General features: G+C 37.6%; 1 long non-coding RNA gene across 1 annotated transcript; it reads right to left on the minus strand.

Annotated features, from left to right (window-relative positions):
* Nucleotides 1-972: 972 nt before the first annotated feature.
* LOC103152542 (uncharacterized) lies at nt 973-6,439 on the minus strand. The gene is made up of 2 exons (XR_477739.2): nt 6,240-6,439; nt 973-4,097 (listed from the first exon to the last, which is right to left on the minus strand). It is a non-coding gene; the product is annotated as an uncharacterized LOC103152542 (long non-coding RNA).
* Nucleotides 6,440-6,449: the final 10 nt, after the last annotated feature.

Raw genomic sequence — 6,449 nt, forward strand, 5'->3', positions numbered from 1 at the left:
AATACATTAAATATCTAGCAGTGTGCAAATGTAATACATTTTTGTCGTCCACTAACAAAATTTAGAGTAAAGCATGTTCTTCAGGGTTTTAGTATTTTTAAAGGCTTTTAGAGTTAACAGCTTTTCAGCACAGCTATGTGGCAGCCGGCAGCCGCATGAACAGCTTCCTTCCACCACATCTTGTAAAATCCCTTGGACAAGCCATTAAATCTGAAATTACCAACTTGTACTGTTATGCGAGTGTAGAATTATCACTTTGTCATTTAAGCTCCAGGTTTTATCCAATCTTTGTGCAGGAACCTCCTGTGCCGCACTAAGAAAAACAGAATCATCTTTATTTGCCAGCCTTGTGCACACAAAAAAAGGTATTTGACCTCAGCTCTGTTTTGCTCTCGGACATCTGAAATATAAAATATATATGCACTATTTTCACAAAAGGTAAGACCAGATTTCATTGGCGAAAATTTGCATGGCATCAATCTGGGTTCATGGGTGGGGAAGAAACAGCCCCCTTTCTGGTCTGTTTTTAAACAGTTTGTGTCCAGGATGTGTGGGGTCCCTATTAATGTTAGCTAACCTCTTCCTGACCTTTGACCTGCACAAGACCTGGATGGAGGGAAGGTCACCTCTCACGAGTTTCCGATGGGAAATGTCTGGGTGGTGCAAACAGGCAGAGCAAGGAGAGCATAAATAAGAAAGAAGCTCATGAGAAGTTTGAATTTTGCCACAGTCCATTATGTGGAATAACATACTTTTTAAATGTGAAAACCTTCAAGTGATCTGAAAACTTTAGAAAAGCTGTACCGTGTACGTATGAGCAACCTCCCACAAGGAGGGCTTCTAGTTAGGAAGCCCGTTCCACCTTTACTATTACGTTTGTGTTCAACTAAAGTAAAATGAACTCCAATTACAACTAAAGTCTAAAATGAACTCTAATTACAAAGTGAAATCAAAAACCACAACAAGACAAAAACATTCAATTTACAGTTTTATTGATATTTACACTTAAAGTAACTACATTGGTATTGTACATTGTATACTGTATTTTGGAAGGGTATCTAAAATACTTTGCATATGACAAGTTGTTGCAGCAGCACTGTCATTTTTCAGTCTTATGATTGTGTAGGACGCAAGCTGCCACAGATAATACCTTTGGTTTGATAAAACCCTTTCTTTGAAGCGTTAATTTGCATAGACAGGAACGCCGTGATTTCATAAGAAGAAAAAAAGAGAGGAAGAAGGTTAAAGTGTACATTCAAAGGTTTAAAGGGGTTTGCCAGATGAGTGCATCAATTTAAAACAGGAAAACCTGAAGCTTATTGAGTAAATTAACATAATTATAAGGTCATAGCTACATAAGCAGACGTAACATCAACAGCCTCAAGAACAATCTTTACTGTACGCTCAACAATGTAGCAGGAATTCATTTATGCCGAGTGGAATAAGGGAAGTAGAGTCTACTTCTGTTTAAGCACCGTTAACGTTAACTTCTTTTGAATGAGGGCTAAAATAAGTTTAAAAAAGGAACTGGACAGAAATGTGTCTTCACTTTCTAAAAATGTTGTTTTTCTAAAGTACGGAGGTCAGTCAGGCCGGACAGACCTTGTTCTGAGAACAGAGAGGTTGGTCTTGTTTTCCTGCGGTGCAGTCGGTGGACACAAAGGGACATTGTCCAAGGTCTAAAAGAACTGAGGCTTCACTGAGGGGGAACTTCAGAAACATGAACCAGTCCCAGATGATGCCTGTGTGTAAATGATAATCATACTAAATTTGTACACCTTGGCACCATTGATGAAGCTCGTTTCCACATCTCACCGTCTTTAGCATGCCCTTATTTATCCTAATTTACAGACTAAAAAGACCACAAAGCCTTTAGACATCAACAGTTGTATATAAACGGTGACAGAGCTTTATTCAGAGCATGCTGCTCAAGTCTAGATTGTTTTAATATCGTGTTATATGTCATATTGTCCTAATTTTATCAACATTTTAAGTTGAGGACTATGATACCCAAATTAAACTCACCTGGACCAGGGACTAGTTTAAGTTTAAAATCTGCTCAAAGCTAGGTTCAGCTAGCATTCAGTCGAGTAATAGCTTGACTGATGCTACATTATCTTTTTACTGAGATTTTTAATAAGAACTTTTAAATGTTTTTTTTTTTTTTTGTGGAAATTATTCAAATTTAAATTACAAAACGGAGTAAAAGTCTTTTAAAACATTCATGGCTTTGATCAAATAAAAGGTCCTGCTAAAAGCTAAACTTCTAGTTGAACTAGCCTAGCTTAGCATGAATGATAAACTCTGGAAAAAACTCTTACTTGTCAGGTTAGGCAACTTTATATGGTCTATATAACATAAGTAAAGCAGTATGTTATATTTCAAAATAACATAACAGACTAGCAATGTATTTTAAGTAAATTTACAGTTAAGATCAGTTTCTGTTTTTCTCTTGTTTTGATGAGAGCAATAAAAATCATTTATCTTTTAAACAGTTCATTTTAGAGAAACGTGTCCTTTTTACAATTACACAAAGACAGTAAAATGAGCTTTTGTTGATATGATGACTTTTTGTTGTATTTGAAAACACACTTTTAAAACTGATGTTACTTAGGGATAAGCCTGATTTGAATATATTAATAATCAGCAACAAGGTTGTAGTTTCAATTATTTCCAATGTAAGGTTGAACAATTGACATTTTCACAAACTTTTGAGGTGATTCATCCTGAAAACTACTACTTTTAAAGGTATATATATTTTTTGTCTTGATGGAAAATCTGTGAATTTCGCAGTTGGTGGTGTGAAACGTGGCCAACATTTTTCGTGCGACAAGCTTGTCAAAATCTTTTGCCACTTCGACAAAATAAGAGAGCTTGTTTGGATGATCTCTGTCGAGGGAAAAGTAAAGAAAAGTTTAAAATAGGTTTAAGGAAGCGGCTCTTGAAATACATTCATATTTCTGTAGCGTGATGGCATGCAGGTCGGACAAGTCTTTATACCGTAACTCGCTGCAGAAGTTGTAGTAGAGAAGGAGGGGGGAAAAAAAGAAGAGGTAATTTTAAGCAACTTGGATAAAACAGAATGGGGAAAACGGAGAGTTGCAGCTGGAAGAGAAAGTAACTTATCGTCTGATGGTTGATCAGAGAGTCATGCTTTCATGGGAAAGATACACACTTACAAAACACAGTAACATGGTTTACACTATCAGAGTAACACTATTGCTTGTGCATGATCAAAGCTCTTATATCGTGGAGTATAAAAGGAAACCTTATAAAGAGTGTCTTTGACTACAAGTTAAAAAGGCACAGCTGGCGATCCTGATTACAAACAGTAGTTAGGGATAACGTGCGGACACACCGTCTCCAGCTTGTAGTATGGAGTCACACTGTTTGACTGCATCGTGACTCAAACACCTTCCTAGCACGGGCCGACACAAAGACAAACACGCGTTAAAAAGAGCCCAGCTGCATGGGAAGGCTGTAATGGAATGATAGGCAGAGTAAAAACAGGGGAAAAAAAATAAAAAAATCAGTTTGTGCTCAACTCTGTGTTTTGTATCTACACAAGCCCTCCTGACTGAGGTTTTTCAGTAAAACCCTTAGAGTGCTGCGGTCTCTCACGTCAGCCCACCACAGCCAGGTTTAAACTTTGCTCTGCGGAATGTGGAGAGATTTTATCAACTCCTGCTTTTTTGCACGTTGATGTAGCTTCCTTAATCCTCCCGACCCGAAGCGAAACGCTCCTTCCTTTTACACCAACTTTGCAGCGCAGATGATTACGAGAGGCTGAGAGGGGAGCGGGGGGGTAGGGTGGGAGCCAGAAGGCACATTTCTGAGACAATCAACAAAACGACTCGTGCTTTAAACTTTCCCTGCAGCGCCGCCGGCAGGCCTAACCTCAACCGTGAGTCGAGAAAGTGGGGGGGGAAGGAAATAAAATAAAAAATAAAAAATCGGCTGTAAAATGTAAATCCTTCCGTCTGTGCTGAAGCGAGTCGGCTAGTTCACGTCAGAAGGCCCATGCGGGTGAGCTTGGCTGACAGGAAGGAGTGGAGGACGAAGACCACCGGCTTTGGACCCGAGTGGAGGTCGAACACCTGCGGGGAGGAAGGAGGAAGGAAGGCAGTGAGTAAGACGTTTAAAAACAAAAGGACAATAGCACGGAACAGATGGGACAAATGAAGACAAGGATGTGAAGGTACGACGTGACTTCATTAATCGGTTATCTGCTCTGAAAGGAAGTAACTAAGTTAGCAAGAAAATTATCATATTTTACATGTCAACATTTTTTGTTCAATTTTAAAACAAAGATTTCAAGTTCTATGTTTTATTGGTGTATTAGATCAAAACAGGACAATTGTTAATATGTAGAAGTAGATGGAGACTGGATACATTTCCAACCACATAAATTATATTATAATCAGATTTTTTTAATTATTATTCAAATGACAAGTTATAGAAAAATAACAGAAAAACTATGTAGTTCATTTTTTTATTTTATTTTTTAAACCAGTAATAATTTGAAAATCTTAAAACTGAGAAAACCATTATTTGTTTTCTTGCCTTCACAAAAAAAATAAAAAAATTTTTTAGATGTTACTGATCATTCAAAACAAAATAAATATTTGTACAACATATTAGAATAAATAAAATCATTTAATGTAATGCGGGACACATGGTTGGTTATTTTTACGCAAAGTTCAGTCTGTTTCTTATCACAAAAGAACAAGAGAGGAAACAAACTTCCTGAAAATGTTCGATGTTCTCCGAGAAATGAATCACAGTCCCTGTCGACCAACAAATCTGAAATGTTTAGTCTGTGGGTTAAATGTTTTGTTGAGCTTAAAGTTGTTTATTCTGTAGAACGACTGGATTTTTGTGAGATCACGGTGATGTTCAAACATTTCATCGTTTTCTCAGCACTTCGTCACAGACTCACAGGAACCGCACAGAGATTATTACTACAGCTTTGTTTTATTTTTATAATTGCGGTTTGCATACAAGATTACCAAGCAACCATGAAAGAGACGAGCCTGGGATGTTTCATTTGTAACGGATGAAGAAAATTAAAGCAATAGGAGAAAATACTGTAAAGACAAAGTGTGAGTTCAGAGAGGGCGAGAGAAATTTTAAAACACACAGCCGAAAACTCAGTCTTCGAATGTTTGCTTTGGACCAAAGGCCACACAAAGCAGTTATAAATCAGTCACCGCTTCTGTCTAAGCAAAGTCTTTTTCTACAGAGACGCGCAAAAACAGAGCGAGGGATGTGAAGTGTTATTCAAATCTGATGCGTTATTGTAAACAAAGCAGTGGAAACATGACAGGAGAGTTCAGAAGAGCCCAGCGCTGATCTGTGTATCTGCAAAGCATAAATTAACGTTTCTGACAGCAACTGTAGTATTGTTTATTGGGTTAGAATAAATCAGATAATGTTACCCGTTTGGATATAAAAAAAAATATATATTTTCAGCCAAATTTAGGTCATTGCTAATTTTCAGTGGAATTATGTTATATTTTTGGTCTTTGTTTAAATATTTTTAAGGCTTTGTAAATAAAACAAACAACGCTTCGTGAATTTACTTCTTTATTTGGCGTCCTGTGAGGTTTCGTTGATTCATCATGAGTGAGTTGTGTGGAAGGTTTTTGCACTATTTTGTCCTAGTTTTTTGTTGCACAGCTGTGTTGCATATTTTAATCATGTAAAATCCAGACATTCCTCTGACACTGAAAGTGTTTTTCACATCTTAAAATGACATTCACAGGAAAGAGCTGTCATGCTACAATAACTAAAACTGCTTTAAAATATACTCCAAGCCAAATTATCAACAAGAGGCATCAAAACCCATTGAACATGCTAACATTAGCCTAGCACTTTAGCGCACTCATAATGCGGCATGAGCGAGACACGAGTTTAACGAATGTGCAGTCATATTTTTATCGTTACAAACTGAGAACAGAGCCATTTACATTCCCAGCAGTGTGTTGTCAGAATATTAGAGGCTTTTCTGACTTTCTTAGGAAAAGCGACTTGGTTGGAACACCAACCGTATCAATATTGGATAGCGATGTAGACAAAAAGGTTCATATTGGTGCAGCCCTAATTTTACATTAAGCTACTGATTTTTCAGGCATATAAAAAAAACAATATTAAGATAAAAATACACAACATTTTCTAAACACTCAGCTGTCCTCTAGAAGTAAAGCTGTAAAAAAAAAATTACCCTCTTCTGAACTCACCATTTCTCCCTCTGGACCAGCAAAGTCAAGGTAAAGATTGCGTATTCCATCGTCGGCAGACATTTTGAGCTTCTCGTAGGGGTACCTGAAGAGAACAGCGCCCCCTGTCTGGTCAGCTGGCTCCCTTGTAATAGTAAAGCCCTTTTCGTAGTGCAGCGTGAGCCGGACGTCCTGCCTGTTCAACGTGCAACCTGTCAGGAAACGGGCAGG

This window comes from Poecilia formosa, unplaced genomic scaffold (assembly GCF_000485575.1).
Source record: "Poecilia formosa unplaced genomic scaffold, Poecilia_formosa-5.1.2 Scaffold314, whole genome shotgun sequence".
In the NCBI taxonomy this organism is placed as follows: Eukaryota; Metazoa; Chordata; class Actinopteri; order Cyprinodontiformes; family Poeciliidae; genus Poecilia; species Poecilia formosa.